The sequence below is a fragment of the Anomaloglossus baeobatrachus genome, chromosome 6 (genome assembly GCF_048569485.1).
Source record: "Anomaloglossus baeobatrachus isolate aAnoBae1 chromosome 6, aAnoBae1.hap1, whole genome shotgun sequence".
In the NCBI taxonomy this organism is placed as follows: domain Eukaryota; kingdom Metazoa; phylum Chordata; class Amphibia; order Anura; family Aromobatidae; genus Anomaloglossus; species Anomaloglossus baeobatrachus.
In genome coordinates this window covers 492,860,837-492,879,985 of record NC_134358.1, presented here as the reverse complement: position 1 = coordinate 492,879,985, position 19,149 = coordinate 492,860,837, and positions in this window count along the sequence as shown.

Genomic DNA, 19,149 nt, shown 5'->3' with positions numbered 1-19,149 from the left:
AGGTGAAGAAATGATTTTCTCTATACCCAGGGGATAACCCCAATGGAGTCGACGCCTTGACACAGGATTGGGACATGGAACTTTCATGGAAGCCTTCCCACCACTTGCCATGATGTCCCCTTTGTATTGCAGAATATGTTGGCGCTATATAAATAAAAAATATTATAATCTATTGTAACAGGTTGACAATATTAACTAACTATTCCTAAACCAGTTCCTTTATCTCTAGTAGCTGTTGGACTCCATGTCTTGCTTGCTGTATTGTAAAGTTTACCACTGTTAATTGATTTGATACTAAGGTTCAAGTCGATATATTTTCTTGTAATGAGATTTCCCATGGGTTACATTTTCTCTTTTGGAGTATTCTTCTCTGGACAAACTCCAGCATAAATGTTACAAACACCCTTGAACAGTTCAGAGCATTAAGCTCTTGTTATTTTGCACAATATTGTCTAGGAAATAAAAGTGTTCCTAGATTACAGTATTCTTCACCTGACAAGAAAAAAGAAATACATGACACTGGGGAGTAATCATTGTATTGTAACTGTGGCAATCAGAGAACTATTGTAACATGTTTATAAAAAAAAACATATATTTCATTATGTAGCATTCACAGTATATGAGAACCTACAGTGAATGCAAGGAGCAATTAAATCAGTCAAAGTGTAAAAAGTATATAGCATATGCACACAACCTGAACATCCAAGTTATTTGGGTTAACAATCTTGTAAACTTGGAGATAATGACCCTAACAGTTCTGGAATTTGCAGTTCTCAGCTTGCTTCATTTAATAAGCATGGCTGTTGTGTCCTGTTGTGACTATCATCCAGATTTGCACTTACTTATAGAAACTGACCAATGTTATAGTAATGACTTGTTCTTTGTGAATCCATATTATTTATTAATAACATTCTTCCCATTATATAATCTGACAGTTCATCTCTTAAAATACCTTCAAATATTTTAAGTGCCACAGATGTTAACCCTGGATTCACCTTTGAAAGTGTTAATCCCGAGATAGTTCACCCCTAACCATAGGATTGGAGATAACTTAGTGATCAGTAGGAGACTGACTGTTGGGACCAAGAATGGGACTCTGTAACCTGAAAACTGGACTGTCTTGAATAAATTGGACGTTCACATGCTCGACCTCTCGTTCATTAATTGTCTATAGGGCTTCTGGATATTTTGATCATGTTCCTTTTCTCACTCCAATAGGCTGGGTTGGATGAGCTTCAAGATGAGGCCTGGTTCTAGGAATCTAGAGTTTTATTCTTGGGATTGATGCTTGTTCCAGGAGCCCCAGCAATTAGTAGGTTATTTCATATACTATTGATAAGCAAAAATGTACTATATTTGGAAACAAGCCTTAAACTACTTCTGAACCACTCATAGACTTTAAATGTCTGGGCAGTCCTTGCTTTACTCCACACTGACATTCTAAAACATCAATAAAGAGTAATCAGCTTGCAGGAGATAGTGCAGCTGCCTAGGAGGGAACGTGCTGTCAGACATGGCCAGACAACCCACTGAGTTTCTCACTGCCTGTGCTCTATACACAGTGGTGAACAAACCCTGTGTATAAAGATAAGGAAGTTCTATCAGTCAACCACACTATCATGTGATCACTGAGTGTAGGACAAATCAGAAGCTGCTGGGTCCTAGGAGACATAGTCTGATCTGCTACACAGCTAGGAGGCTGATTTTCCACTGTAACTTCAGCTTATATATACCAGCCCCAGTTATAGAGGAAATCAGCACTAAAATGAACGTATTACCATGTTAAAATGCTCTTCCAATCCTCCAATGGTCTTTTAAACCCTTACAGGGAGACAGGGCACAGTGTATAAGATAAATTAAAAAATACATAAAAGTATAAGAAAAAATAAAGAAAATTAAACAAAACTAAAAAATAAAACACATTGCAAAACAGTAATGCCGGCGTCACACGGTACGATATATCGGGCGATATGTCGGCGGGGTCACGTCGTTAGCGACGCACAACCGGCATCGGTTGATATATCGTAGCGTGTGAGAGCTACGAGCGACAGTGAACTAGCAAAGATACTCACCTTATCGTTGCTCGTTGACATGGAAGGAGGTGGGCGGGATGTTACGTCCCGCTCATCTCCGCCCCTCCACTTCTATTGTCCGGCTTATGTGTGACGTCGCTGTGACGCCGAACGTCCCTCCCCCTTCAGGAAGTGGATGTTCGCCGCCCACAGCGAGGTCGTTAGGGAGGTAAGTACGGGTGACAGGGGGTTAACGACTTTGTGCGCCACGGGCAACTAATTGCCCGTGATGCACAAACGACGGGGGTGGGTACGATCGCTCGTGCGATCACACGATAGACCGTCCCGTGTGATGCCGGCATAAGTCCGAATTGTTGTTTCCAGCTCCACTCCTGTCAAACAAATGAGTCAAATATACAGTACAAACTAAAAGTTTGGACACACCTTCTCATTCAAAGCGTTTTCTTTATTTTCATGACTGAAAATTGTAGATTCACATTGAAGACATGAAAACTATGAATTAATACATGTGGAATGAAATACTTAACCAAAAAGGGTGAAACAACTGAAAATATGTCTGATATTGTAGGTTCCTCAAAGTAGCCACATTTTGCTTTGATTACTGCTTTGCACACTCTTGGCATTCTCTTGATGAGCTTCAAGAGGTAGTCACCGGAAATGGTTTTCACTTCACAGGTGTGCCCTGTCAGGTTAAATAAGTGGGATTTCTTGCCTTATAAATAGGTTGGGACCATCAGTTTTTTGTTGTGCTGAAGTCTGGTGGATACATAGCTGATAGTCCTACTGAATAGACTGTTAGGGGTACTTTGCACACTATGACATCGCAAGCCGATGGTAGCGATGCCGAGCGCGATAGTTATTAAGCACTTGCAATTTATTTATTTATAGTCAGGGTATTTTTCATGCAATTTTCTCTTTGGTTTTTTTCTAGTCTTAAGGCTGCAATTCACATGCTTAATGTTGCATGTTTACTGAACATTGTTTCAGCTCAGTTTTTTTGTGTTTTTTGTCTGCTATCTTGCTTTTTTGCAAGTTGGGGGCGCAGCCCTCCTAATACTGAGACTGAACAACTAATTGCGTCTCACTTCACTGTGTATTTAATCTGGGACACAGCTGACCACTTGCCACCATTCATATTGGAGTTTGACATGACACAAGTCAGGTATTGATAATGTTTTTAACTTCAGTAGGTTAGGGACTGTCTCAGATGGGTACACCTTGACGAGGTGAGACAGCTTTTTACCTTTTTGCAAAAATGTATACACTAAGTACCCTGTTATTAAGCACTTGCAATTTATTTATTTATAGTCAGGGTATTTTTCATGCAATTTTCTCTTTGGTTTTTTTCTAGTCTTAAGGCTGCAATTCACATGCTTAATGTTGCATGTTTACTGAACATTGTTTCAGCTCAGTTTTTTTGTGTTTTTTATTCACATTGAAGACATGAAAACTATGAATTAATACATGTGGAATGAAATACTTAACCAAAAAGGGTGAAACAACTGAAAATATGTCTGATATTGTAGGTTCCTCAAAGTAGCCACATTTTGCTTTGATTACTGCTTTGCACACTCTTGGCATTCTCTTGATGAGCTTCAAGAGGTAGTCACCGGAAATGGTTTTCACTTCACAGGTGTGCCCTGTCAGGTTAAATAAGTGGTATTTCTTGCCTTATAAATAGGTTGGGACCATCAGTTTTTTGTTGTGCTGAAGTCTGGTGGATACATAGCTGATAGTCCTACTGAATAGACTGTTAGGGGTACTTTGCACACTATGACATCGCAAGCCGATGGTAGCGATGCCGAGCGCGATAGTCCCCGCCCCCGTCGCAGCTGCGATATCTGGTGATAGCTGCCGTAGCGAACATTATCGCTACGGCAGCTTCACATGCACTTACCTGCCCTGCGACGTCGCTCTGGCCGGCGAACCGCCTCCTTCCTAAGGGGCGGGTCGTGCCGCGTCACAGCGATGTCACATGGCAGGCGGCCAATAGAAGCGGAGGGGCGGAGATGAGCGGGACGTTAACATCCCGCCCACCTCCTTCCTTCCGCATTGGCGGCGGGACGCAGGTAGGAGATGTTCCTCGCTCCTGTTGCTTCACACACAGCGATGTGTGCTGCCGCAGGAACGAGGAACAACATCGTAACACCGGTCCTTCCGAAATTATGGAAATGACCGACGCTACACCGATCATACAATTTTGACTAGTGATGAGCGAGTACTAAAAAGCTCGGGTGCTCGAAGCTCGGGCCGAGCCTCCCAAGATACTCGTGTACTCGGCCCGAGCAACGAGCCCAATGTTATCCTATGGGAGACCCGAGTATTTTTGTGAAATGACCTCCCGGCAGCATGGAGAAACCCTAAAAATGGCACAAAAGTCTCAGAAGAGTGCTCAAATGACATGGCAACAGCATGGGGAAGACCCCTTGAAGCATTTATCACTCAAAAGTCACAGCTGTGAACAATTTTGTCCGCGTTTTACGCCATTTTTACGGACTCACCAGAAAACCTTCCAAAATGACCCCAAAATGATTTTTCATGGCGGAAATGTTAAGGGCACATACCCAATAGTGAGATAGATCTGGTGTATGTTACTTTTTGAGATTAATACATGAAAGATTTTACGTGAAAACATTGTGTGGCACTCCGATGTCCCTGAGAAGAGACGTACATGAAGGCCTCTTGAGTCTAATGTGCCCATTTTGAGGAAGTGAGTCTTTGTAGTATTTTCCTTTGCCAGGGCAGTCCAAAATTGTGAGGTTCACCAATGCCCCTGCATACAGACGTGCATGAGGGCCTCAAAACATTAAGTGTCCATTGTCAGGAAGTGGGTGTATTATAGTATAGCCCTTAGGCAGGGCAGCCAAAAATTGGGAGGCTCCACATTGTCCCTGGATAGAGACGTGCATGATGGCCTTTAAACCTGAAGTGCCCATTGTAAGGAAGTGGGTCTATTTCAGTATAGCCCTTTGCCAGGGCAGCCAAAAATTGGGAGGCTCCACGTTGTCCCTGGGTAGAGACGTGCATGATGGCCTCAAAACATTAAGTGTCCATTTTAAGGAAGTGGGTGTATTTCAGTATAGCCCTTAGGCAGGGCAGCCAAAAATTGGGAGGCTCCACATTGTCCCTGGGTAGAGACGTGCATGAGGGCCTCAAAACATTAAGTGTCCATTTTAAGGAAGTGGGTGTATTTCAGTATAGCCCTTTGCCAGGGCAGCCAAAAATTGGGAGGCTCCACATTGTCCCTGGGTAGAGACGTGCATGATGGCCTCAAAACATTAAGTGTCCATTTTAAGGAAGTGGGTGTATTTCAGTATAGCCCTTAGGCAGGGCAGCCAAAAATTGGGAGGCTCCACATTGTCCCTGGGTAGAGACGTGCATGAGGGCCTCAAAACATTAAGTGTCCATTTTAAGGAAGTGGGTCTATTTCAGTATAGCCCTTTGCCAGGGCAGCCAAAAATTGGGAGGCTCCACATTGTCCCTGGATAGAGCCGTGCATTATGGCCTGTAAACCTGAAGTGCCCATTGTAAGGAAGTGGGTCTATTTCAGTATAGCCCTTTGCCAGGGCAGCCAAAAATTGGGAGGCTCCACGTTGTCCCTGGGTAGAGACGTGCATGATGGCCTCAAAACATTAAGTGTCCATTTTAAGGAAGTGGGTGTATTTCAGTATAGCCCTTAGGCAGGGCAGCCAAAAATTGGGAGGCTCCACATTGTCCCTGGGTAGAGACGTGCATGAGGGCCTCAAAACATTAAGTGTCCATTTTAAGGAAGTGGGTGTATTTCAGTATAGCCCTTTGCCAGGGCAGCCAAAAATTGGGAGGCTCCACATTGTCCCTGGGTAGAGACGTGCATGATGGCCTCAAAACATTAAGTGTCCATTTTAAGGAAGTGGGTGTATTTCAGTATAGCCCTTAGGCAGGGCAGCCAAAAATTGGGAGGCTCCACATTGTCCCTGGGTAGAGACGTGCATGAGGGCCTCAAAACATTAAGTGTCCATTTTAAGGAAGTGGGTGTATTTCAGTATAGCCCTTTGCCAGGGCAGCCAAAAATTGGGAGGCTCCACATTGTCCCTGGGTAGAGACGTGCATGATGGCCTCAAAACATTAAGTGTCCATTTTAAGGAAGTGGGTGTATTTCAGTATAGCCCTTAGGCAGGGCAGCCAAAAATTGGGAGGCTCCACATTGTCCCTGGGTAGAGACGTGCATGAGGGCCTCAAAACATTAAGTGTCCATTTTAAGGAAGTGGGTCTATTTCAGTATAGCCCTTAGGCAGGGCAGCCAAAAATTGGGAGGCTCCACATTGTCCCTGGGTAGAGACGTGCATGATGGCCTCAAAACATTAAGTGTCCATTTTAAGGAAGTGGGTGTATTTCAGTATAGCCCTTAGGCAGGGCAGCCAAAAATTGGGAGGCTCCACATTGTCCCTGGGTAGAGACGTGCATGAGGGCCTCAAAACATTAAGTGTCCATTTTAAGGAAGTGGGTGTATTTCAGTATAGCCCTTAGGCAGGGCAGCCAAAAATTGGGAGGCTCCACGTTGTCCCTGGGTAGAGACGTGCATGAGGGCCTCAAAACATTGTTCCCATTGCAAAGGAGCGGGTCTCCTGTCGTTGTAATGTCCATTCTGCAAAGAATGGGCGAAAAAATTTACCACTGGGGGTATACCTGAAACAAAGACCTAACTATTGTAACGGTCATCATGATGGCGCATGAGGAGAAGGAGGAGCAGTCCAGCGATTATCCAAAGTCGAGAAGTGTACCCATGGGTGAGTGGAGGTACATGGCAAACTTTAAATTCCGCTCTCATTTGCTGGTGGTGTGGTGAAGTCTGGCCCAATCCAACCCTTGTTCATCTTTATCAGAGTCAGCCTGTCAGCATTTTCAGTTGACAGGCGGGTGCGTTTATCTGTAATGATTCCACCTGCGGCACTAAAAACACGCTCTGACAAAACGCTAGCAGCAGGGCAGGCCAGGACTTCCAAGGCGTAGAGAGCCAATTCATGCCACGTGTCCAGCTTGGATACCCAATAATTGTAAGGCACAGAGGAATGTCGGAGTACAGTTGTTCGATCTGCAAGGTACTCCTTCAGCATCTGGGCAAACTTAGGATTTCTTGTGGCACTACCCCGCACCTCAGGGGCTGTGGTACGTGAGGGGCTGAGAAAACTGTCCCACATCTTAAAGACTGTTCCCCTACCTCTGGCGGATTGGACTTGTGCCTCTCTCGGCTGTACGCCTCGGTTGTCCACTGATTCCTGACCTATGCCGCTAGCGTTTTGTGAGGGGAATGCTTTGCCTACTTCCGTGAGTATGGCCTTCCGAAACTGCTGCATTTTGGTTGACCTCTCCTCCACGGGAATAAGAGACAAAAAGTTCTCCTTGTAGCGTGGGTCTAACAGTGTTACCAACCAGTAATGATTGTCGGCCAAGATGTTCTTAACGCGAGGGTCACGAGACAGGCAGCTTACCATAAAGTCAGCCATGTGCGCCAGACTCTTAACAGCCAGGACTTCAGTAGCCTGACCAACAAGATGACTGAACATGCTGTCCTCCTCCTCCTCCTCCTCCTCCTCCTCCTCCTCATCTACCCTGTCCTCTGGCCAGCCACGCTGAATCGAGGATATGACTGGTGTGCATGTCATATCCTCAATTTGGCCGGAGAGTTGCTCCATGTCTTCATCCTCCTCCTCGTCATAGTCCTCCACTGCACGTTGTGATGAGACGAGGCTGGGCTGTGTGTTATCACCCACACCCACTACTGTTTCTTGCTGCAACTCATCGCGCTCCGCCTGCAATGCATCATGTTTGTTTTTCAGCAGGGACCGTTTTAGAAGGCAGAGTAGCGGTATGGTGACGCTAATAATGGCGTCATCACCACTCACCATCTTGGTGGAGTCCTCAAAGTTTTGGAGGATGGTACATAGGTCTGACATCCATCTCCACTCCTCAGGTGTTATGTGTGGAGTTTGACCCATTTCCCGACGGCTTAGGTGATGCAGGTACTCAACAACTGCCCTCTTCTGCTCACATATCCTGACCAACATGTGCAGAGTTGAATTCCAACGCGTGGGGACATCACACACCAGTCTGTGAGCCGGAAGATGCAAACGGCGCTGAAAGCCGGCAAGGCCGGCTGAAGCAGTAGGTGACTTTCGAAAATGTGCAGACAGGCGGCGAACTTTTACCAGCAGATCAGACAGCTCTGGGTATGACTTTATAAACCGCTGAACCACGAGGTTGAGCACATGGGCCACGCATGGAACATGTGTCAGCTGGCCTCGCCTCAAAGCCGCCACCAGGTTCCGGCCATTGTCACAAACGACCTTTCCTGGCTTTAGGTTCAGAGGTGTGAGCCAGTGATCTGCCTGCTGTTTCAGAGCTGTCCACAGCTCTTCTGCATTGTGGGGTTTGTCACCTATGCAGATTAGCTTCAGCACAGCCTGTTGCCGCTTCGCCGAGGCAGTGCTGCAGTGCTTCCAGCTTGTGACTGGTGTGGAGGGCACAGTGGATGAGGATGCGCAGGAGGAGGAGGAGGCTGAAGAGCATGACATTCCGGAGCTGTAGAGTGTGGGTGAAACACTGACTGAGGTAGGGCCTGCAAACCTTGGTGTGGGAAGGACGTGTTCCGTCCCTCGCTCAGACTGGGTCCCAGCTTCCACAATATTAACCCAGTGTGCCGTCAACGAGATGTAGCGGCCTTGCCCACAAGCACTTGTCCACGTGTCTGTGGTTAGGTGGACCTTGGGTGAAACAGCGTTGTTCAGGGCACGTGTGATGTTTTGTGACACGTGGTTATGCAACGCGGGGACGGCACACCGGGAGAAATAGTGGCGGCTGGGGACCGAGTAACGTGGGACAGCTGCCGCCATCAGGTCACGGAATGCTTCTGTCTCCACCAGCCTAAAAGGCAACATTTCCAGCGCAAGCAGTCGCGAAATGTTAGCATTTAGAACTGTGGCATGTGGGGTGTTGGCAGTGTATTTGCGCCTGCGTTCAAAGGTTTGCTGAATGGATAACTGAACGCTGCGCTGGGACAAGGACGTGCTTGATGATGGTGTTCTTTCTGCGTAGGCAACTGCAGGTGCAGGAGTGGAGGAGGCTTGTTCGCAGGCAGCATGGACAGAGGATTGGCTCGCATGCACAACCAGCGAAGACGTAGCAGTGACATCAGCAAGCACTGCTCCTCGACTCTGTTGTACTTCCCACAAAGTCGGGTGCTTGGCTGACATGTGCCTGATCATGCTGGTGGTGGTCAGGCTGCTAGTTTTGGTACCCCTGCTGATGCTGGCACGGCAGGTGTTGCAAATGGCCTTTTTTGAATCATCTGGATCCAACTTAAAAAACTGCCAGACTCGTGAAGACCTAACATTTGTACAGGCACCTTGTGTCGTCGTGTTGTTCCGGGGAACGGTTGCCTGACTTCTGCCTGGGGCCACCACCCTGCTTCTTACTGCCTGTTGTGATGCTACGCCTCCCTCCCCCTGTGCACTGCTGTCCTCGCTCTGCATATCCTCCTGCCAGGTTGGGTCAGTTACTGGATCATCCACCACGTCGTCTTCCTCTTCCGCACCCTGCTCCTCCTCCTGACTTGCTGACAATTGTGTCTCATCATCGTCCACCACTTGTTGAGACACGTTGCCAACTTCGTGAGAACGTGGCTGCTCAAATATTTGGCCATCTGTACAGACGATCTCCTCATGACCCACTTCAATATGAGCTGGCGAGAGGCCAGAATGTGTGAATGGAAACGTGAACAGCTCTTCCGAGTGTCCAAGTGTGGGATCATTAATGTCCGAGGAGGACGTGTACTCAGCCTGGTGGTAGGAAGGAGGATCAGGTTCAGAAATGTGCGGTGCAGTATCACGGCTACTGACACTTGACCGTGTGGAAGACAGAGTGTTTGTGGTGGTGCCAATCTGACTGGAAGCATTATCCGCTATCCAACTAACAACCTGTTGACACTGGTCTTGGTTCAAGAGCGGTGTACTGCTGCGGTCCCCAAGAATTTGGGACAGGACGTGCGAGCGACTAGATGTGGCCCTTTGTTGTGGCGAAATTAGAGCTTGCCCACGACCTCGGCCTCTGCCTGCACCACCATCACGTCCACTTCCTTGTTCCTTGCCAATGCCCTTGCGCATTTTGCAATGCTGTGCACTGCTGACGTGTATATTCACTACTTGTGCGTTATATCAAAGTTTCTGGAAATTGCACACAAGTGCACCTGTACGCTGCCACCGACAGGCACACACGTGCGGTTTTTAAATGCAAGCACGGACGCACTAAGAACCTAACACAGGTTTTAGGAGCAAAAATTAAGAACTCTGACACTATCAGCCACTGCTGACTGACGTGTATTATACACTACACTTGTGCGTTATATAATAGTTTGGTAAAAACGCACACCAGTGCACCTGTACGCTGCCACCAACAGGCACACACGTGCGGTTTTAAAAACCAAGCACGGACGCAATAATAACCTAACACAGGTTTTAGGAGCAAAAATTAAGAACTCTGACACTATCAGCCACTGCTGACTGACGTGTATTATACACTACACTTGTGCGTTATATAATAGTTTGGTAAAAACGCACACCAGTGCACCTGTACGCTGCCACCAACAGGCACACACGTGCGGTTTTAAAAACCAAGCACGGACGCAATAATAACCTAACACAGGTTTTAGGAGCAAAAATTAAGAACTCTGACACTATCAGCCACTGCTGACTGACGTGTATTATACACTACACTTGTGCGTTATATAATAGTTTGGTAAAAACGCACACCAGTGCACCTGTACGCTGCCACCAACAGGCACACACGTGCGGTTTTAAAAACCAAGCACGGACGCAATAATAACCTAACACAGGTTTTAGGAGCAAAAATTAAGAACTCTGACACTATCAGCCACTGCTGACTGACGTGTATTATACACTACACTTGCGCGTTATATAATAGTTTGGTAAAAACGCACACCAGTGCACCTGTACGCTGCCACCAACAGGCACACACGTGCGGTTTTAAAAACCAAGCACGGACGCAATAATAACCTAACACAGGTTTTAGGAGCAAAAATTAAGAACTCTGACACTATCAGCCACTGCTGACTGACGTGTATTATACACTACACTTGTGCGTTATATAATAGTTTGGTAAAAACGCACACCAGTGCACCTGTACGCTGCCACCAACAGGCACACACGTGCGGTTTTAAAAACCAAGCACGGACGCAATAATAACCTAACACAGGTTTTAGGAGCAAAAATTAAGAACTCTGACACTATCAGCCACTGCTGACTGACGTGTATTATACACTACACTTGTGCGTTATATAATAGTTTGGTAAAAACGCACACCAGTGCACCTGTACGCTGCCACCAACAGGCACACACGTGCGGTTTTAAAAACCAAGCACGGACGCAATAATAACCTAATACAGGTTTTAGGAGCAAAAATTAAGAACTCTGACACTATCAGCCACTGCTGACTGACGTGTATTATACACTACACTTGTGCGTTATATAATAGTTTGGTAAAAACGCACACCAGTGCACCTGTACGCTGCCACCAACAGGCACACACGTGCGGTTTTAAAAACCAAGCACGGACGCAATAATAACCTAACAGGTTTTTTTGGGGAGCGACAATTACAGTACAGACAAGTCAGACACTATCTGGACTGTTTTACACTGTGTACACCAGCCCCAGATATGAAGGCTGGTATACGGTCAACACTACCCTGCCTGCCTGCCTGCCTGTATACTGCTACAATAGTCCTGACAAGGACTCTTTTGGTCACTAGCCTGTATTCAGACCTGGCTATACCCTGCCTGTATATAGCAACAATAGTCCTGAGAAGGACTCTGCTACTGTACGCCGACCTGGCTATACCCTGCCTGCCTGTATACAACTAGAATAGTCCTGAGAAGGACTTTTGGTCACACTGTTTGCAGCCCTGCAACTGAAAAAGCTATAAAGGGCCGCAAAGCTTTCCCTGAATCAGCGACACTCTCCCTGCACTGACAGTCTGGATAGCTGTGAGCAGAGCACAGCGCGCCGGCCGATATAAAGGCTCGGTGACGCTGTGCAGGCCGGCCAATCACTGCAATTCCACAACTAACAGGGCTGTGGCATTGCAGTGGTCTGCCAGCCAATCCCTGCATGAGGGCTGGCTCTCAAAAGAGCGCCAACATGCAGAAATGAAGACCACGAGTAAAGCACGAGTATCGCGAGATTACTCGGTCCCCGCCGAGCAGCCCGAGTACAGTGATACTCGTGCGAGTACCGAGTAGTGACAAGCATGCTCGCTCATCACTAATTTTGACGCTTTTGTGCTAGTTAATCGTAGTAAAAACGATTCACATACTCCGGTGTCGACAGCGACGCCAGATGTGCGTCACTTTCAATTTGACCCCACCAACATCGCACCTGCGATGTCATAGTGTGCAAAGTACCCCTTAGAATTTCTATGATGGCAAGAAAAAAGCAGCTAAGTAAAGAAAAACGAGTGGCAATCATTACTTTAAGAAATGAAGGTCAGTCAGTCTGAAATTTGAGAAAACTTTGAAAGTGTCCTCAAGTGCAGTGGCAAAAATCATCAAATGCTACAAAGAAAGTGGCTCACATGAGGACCTCCCCAGGAAAGGAAGACCAAGAGTCACCTCTGCTGCGGAGGATAAATTTATCCGAGTCGCCAGCCTCAGAAATCGCAGGTTAACAGCAACTCAGATTAGAGACCAGGTCAATGCCACACAGAGTTCTAGCAGCAGACACATCTCTAGAACAACTGTTAAGAGGAGACTTTGCGCAGCAGGCCTTCATGGTAAAATAGCTGCTAGGAAACCACTACAAAGGACAGGCAACAAGCAGAAGAGTCTTGTTTTGGCTAAAGAACACAAGGAATGGACGTTAGACAAGTTGAAATCTGTGCTTTGGTCTGATGAGTCCAAATTTGAGATCTTTGGATCCAACCACAGTGCCTTTGTGTGACGCAGAAAAGGTGAACGGATGGACTCTACATGCCTGGTTCTCGATGTGATGGTGCTTTGCTGGTGACACTGTTGGGGATTTATTCAAAATTGAAGGCATACTGAACCAGCATGGCTACCACAGCATCTTGCAGCGGCATGCTATTCCATCCGGTTTGCGTTTAGTTGGACCATCATTTATTTTTCAACAGGAAAATGATCCCAAACACACCTCCATGGTGTGTAAGGGCTATTTGACTAAGAAGGGGAGTGATGGGGTGCTACGCCAGATGACCTGCTCTCCACAGTCACCAGACCTGAACCTAATCAAGATGGTTTGGGATGAGCTGGACCGCAGAGTGAAGGCAAAAGGGCCAACAAGTGCTAAGCATCTCTGGGAACTCCTTCAAGACTGTTGGAAGACCATTTCTGCTAACTACCTCTTGAAGCTCATCAAGAGAATGCCAGGAGTGTGCAAAGCAGTAATCAAAGCAGAAGATGGCTACTTAGAAGAACCTAGAATATAAGACATATTTTCAGTTGTTTCACACTTTTTTGTTAAGTATTTCATTCCACATGTGTTAATGCATAGTTTTGATGCCTCCATTGTGAATCTACAATTTTCAGAATCATGAAAATAAAGAAAACTCTTTGAATGAGAAGGTGTGTCCAAACTTTTGGTCTGTACTATATAAAAAATAATTATCCTGAAAATTGAGCCACAATTAAAAATGTTTTCTAGTGCTCCTTTGTGGTCATAAAAAAAATAAAATATAAAATATGTGAAAAATAGATAGGTATTTCCTATTTTTGTTACAATTTTTCCTCTATATTAGCAATAAAAAGAAAGATAAAAATTAGTTACTATGTATCACAAAAAAAAGAAAGAAACTTACTTGAATATCCAAAAAAGAACAGGTTTTAGAGACACTAAAAATGTATTTCCAATAAAACCTGAAAATGTACGCTGCTCTCCCCTGAGTCCTGCCTGCCCGCCTGGCCAGCACCATGCTTCCCTACACCTCCACCATCCAGAGTCCCGGGGACTCCCCTACCCATGGAGGGAACGTCATCTGGCTGCCCCACTCCATCTCCCCCGGGTATTCCCATCAGCAGCGGCGGTACTCCCCTTACCGCGAACCACGGGTGGCGTCACAAACACTAATCCCTTGTAAATAACCCCCTTTCATTTTTGGGTGGCCGCAAGCCCCCTGGTTCGGAGACCCTTGAGCCACAGCAACCCCGGATCCAAGCAGTCCAACTGCTGCAGGGATGGTACAGCTCTGAACTGGTTAACATCGGTCATCCTCCCACCCATCCTGTAACATTGACCTGGTTACAAGAGATCCAAAGGAGATGTGAAACTGCAGTGGGGTGGTAGAGCCTTGTGATGTAGATATGGCACCCCAGTGGTCCGGTTGCCACAGTAGCGTTGCCCTCCTCACAGGGGGTGATGCTATGCCTGGAGGCAAGAAAGGGGAGTCCCCTATGCTAGGTGCACCAGCACTCAACACTTCCTGACTCCAGACCAAAAGGGGGAGCTGAAGAACCCAGTTTGAGGAGAGCTTCCCTATGCAATCTAGCCTGGAGGTGGAGTTAGACACACACAAAAGTGAAAATAGTCAGAACAAGTCAGGAGGAGAGAGAAGACGGTCGTCGAGAAGGGAGCTGTGACATAGCTTCCTCAGAGCGGAGCGCAGAGGACTGGACACCGGAGTCTGAGGATACGTGGGTACTGAAGTCCCCGCAGCTGAACCTGGAGGGCAGTAGACTGCAGGTCTTCTGGCCCACAGAGCGCCCAGGCCACAGCAGCATAGTAGAGCCAGGAGCCGTGACAAAAGAGCGGCACCAGTAAAGGACTCGTGCTGCCTGCCATACGGGTGAGAACCAGAACCTACATAAGGAAGAGGGTCTCAGCGTAGCTTCAAGCCGCAGGGACCCACACATCACAGCACAAGAACGAAGGCCTCTGAACCCACCCAGCTAGGTGGATCCCCTAAATTTCTTCCAGGCCGGACCTCCGTTACCAGCTGGACCAGTCTCCTGGGCCTGTATCCTCTACTACCGAGTAAAAGGGAAAGGAAACTACAGCCCCTGTGTTGTCCAGTTATTGCCGGTGTCTTCAGTCCTGCACCCCAACATTAAGTCCCTCCATCATTTGTACAAACTACTACTCCCAACAGCCCTGGGGCCCAGCTCTACCTGAAGAGAGCTATACCAACTCAGCTGCATCACCACCGACCCCCAGAGAACTGAATACCAGCGGCGGCACCTATCTTGTCACACACCACAGGTGGCGTCACGACATCTCCCCTGTAAAAATTCCCCCACCATCATCAGCCATTTATTAAAACGACATCGCTGTGGTCTCGGAACTGGGCCCTGTTGCTGTGACAACCTCCGAGCAGTACAAAGCCGGCCCGGTAACAAGTAACCCGCAGGCCCCGGTGCGGGTGTGTCATAGATGTTGGTTATGTCATATGTTTCACTTCTGTACTGTGAGATAGTATATTAATATCTAGTAAGATGTATTAATCAGTTAGATATAGGGTTTTAGCTTACAAGACATATAGGAATGTTGCCATGTAGTAGTGGCTAGTTTAGAGATCATAGAAGAATAGATTAGATGTATAAAGGGTTAAGATTAAGCCTGGGAGGAGTTAAGGGATATAGTGAGTGCCATTTTTAGATAGGAGGTCAGTCAAGGTTCTGACTAGCAGGAGAAGGGCCTAGGCACCTGGGACGGTCCTGAAAATTGGAGGCCAATCCTGTGATCTGTATAATGGCCATTCTGAGGGTTGTTAACCCTCAACGATGTGTCCCCAGCCGGGCTGATCCCCTCTCTCTACAAAGACCCCCGAGTCTGGCCAACACTGGACTCACACTTCCAAGTCTCTTCCTAGCAGGTCCCCCCTGTAGAGGTCAGTCACCAAATGTTATTGGACAAAGGTGGCTCTGCCATCCACAGGTCTAACTTCTCTGCACACACCCAACACGACTGCACCGAGGGTCTTATCTCTACCAACAACTCTTCATAACTGCCTGCTAACAGGAACTAGTTTCCCAAACATGCCCAGAAACTCCCCCCTCTCCCTGGCTGGCTAGGTATGAACACTGTCACCTCTGAAAACAGGAAAGTGCAGCCAAAAGGGGAATAAAAACATATTAAACATGGACAATATAGCGGGTACATAACATCACATAAACTGCAACCTTCAGAGAGGTGCTCGACATCACCTTTACACCTGACACTTCCAAATAAAACACCATCAATATGAGATATTTGTCAAAGGACCTCACTGGTATTTGTGAGCCACAAAAATTCCCTATTTCTAGCTTTATCATGGCTTCACCCTTGACTAGACAGATTTGTCAGTAATAGAACATAACTGCAGGATTTTACGTCACTAAATTACTCAGATGTTTTGCCTTACACACTTTGGAGTTCAGCAGCTTTGTTTTCTGAGAAAAATACTTATTCAAAAATGTGAGACAATAGAAATGCAGCCTACATTATCAGTCTATGCAGTTATATACATGGGTGTTGTTTTATGTAATCTTCATTTTAGCTTTCTTTGTTTATGACTCTTGTAGCAATATGTATATGCTGTATATCCCCTAGGGGCCTCTAGGGGTCTCTCTTCTTGTATGTGTTTACAAGCAAGTGGGAACTCGCTGGTACTGCAGACAGAGTGCAGGCAGCAGAGAGATGCAATGGCTGACAATGCCACCTAATAAATAGCCTGAAGATCTCCACTGAGTGTGATTACTGACAGACACAACAACAGAACAACTCTTTCACATGATTTCCCCATAGACCTGTAATCAGTGGCGTAACTAGAGTTCAATGGGCCCTGATGCAAAGTTTGGACCTGGGCCCCCCTCAAGGTACAGTATAATTACACTGACACTTGGCTCTTTCCTTCAGCACCGATCTTTCCCATACTCCGATATCCCGATGATATAATATCCAATATCAATATTGTAATGCATCTCATAGTCCTCCATACATTATATTACACTGCTCATAGCCCTCCATATATTATAATACACTCCCCATAGTTCTCCATACATTATATTACACTGCTCATAGCCCTCCATATATTATAATACACTCCCCATAGTTCTCCATACATTATAATATACTGCTCATAGCCCTCCATATATTATAATACACTCCCCATAGTTCTCCATACATTATAATATACTGCTCATAGCCCTCCATATATTATAATACACTCCCCATAGTTCTCCATACATTATAATATACTGCTCATAGCCCTCCATATATTATAATACACTCCCCATAGTTCTCCATACATTATAATATACTGCTCATAGTCCTCCATATATTATAATACACTGCTCATAGTCCTCCATACATTATATTACACTGCTCATAGCCCTCCATATATTATAATACACTCCCCATAGTTCTCCATACATTATAATATACTGCTCATAGCCCTCCATATATTATAATACACTCCCCATAGTTCTCCATACATTATAATATACTGCTCATAGTCCTCCATATATTATAATACACTGCTCATAGTCCTCCATACATTATATTACACTGCTCATAGCCCTCCATATATTATAATACACTCCCCATAGTTCTCCATACATTATAATATACTGCTCATAGCCCTCCATATATTATAATACACTCCCCATAGTTCTCCATACATTATAATATACTGCTCATAGTCCTCCATATATTATAATACACTGCTCATAGTCCTCCATACATTATATTACACTGCTCATAGCCCTCCATATATTATAATACACTCCCCATAGTTCTCCATACATTATAATATACTGCTCATAGCCCTCCATATATTATAATACACTCCCCATAGTTCTCCATACATTATAATATACTGCTCATAGTCCTCCATATATTATAATACACTTCCCATAGTCCTCCATACATTATATTACACTGCTCATAGCCCTCCATATATTATAATACACTCCCCATAGTTCTCCATACATTATAATATACTGCTCATAGCCCTCCATATATTATAATACACTCCCCATAGTTCTCCATACATTATAATATACTGCTCATAGTCCTCCATATATTATAATACACTCCCGATAGTCCTCCATACATTATAATACACTGCTCATAGTCCTCCATATATTATAATACACTCCCCATAGTTCTCCATACATTATAATACACTCCCAATAGCTCTCCATACATTATAATACACCCCCATAGTGCTATATAAATTATACGGTAATACACTCCCCATAGTCCTCCATACATTATAATACACTCCCTATAGTCCTCTATACATTATAATACACTCCCCATAGTCCTCCATACATTATAATACACTCCCTATAGTCCTCTATACATTATAATACACTGCTCATAGTCCTCCATACATTATAATACACTCCCCATAGTCCTCTATACATTATAATATACTGCTCATAGTCCTCCATATATTATAATACACTGCTCATAGTCCTCCATACATTATATTACACTGCTCATAGCCCTCCATATATTATAATACACTCCCCATAGTTCTCCATACATTATAATATACTGCTCATAGCCCTCCATATATTATAATACACTCCCCATAGTTCTCCATACATTATAATATACTGCTCATAGTCCTCCATATATTATAATACACTGCTCATAGTCCTCCATACATTATATTACACTGCTCATAGCCCTCCATATATTATAATACACTCCCCATAGTTCTCCATACATTATAATATACTGCTCATAGCCCTCCATATATTATAATACACTCCCCATAGTTCTCCATACATTATAATATACTGCTCATAGTCCTCCATATATTATAATACACTGCTCATAGTCCTCCATACATTATATTACACTGCTCATAGCCCTCCATATATTATAATACACTCCCCATAGTTCTCCATACATTATAATATACTGCTCATAGCCCTCCATATATTATAATACACTCCCCATAGTTCTCCATACATTATAATATACTGCTCATAGTCCTCCATATATTATAATACACTGCTCATAGTCCTCCATACATTATATTACACTGCTCATAGCCCTCCATATATTATAATACACTCCCCATAGTTCTCCATACATTATAATATACTGCTCATAGCCCTCCATA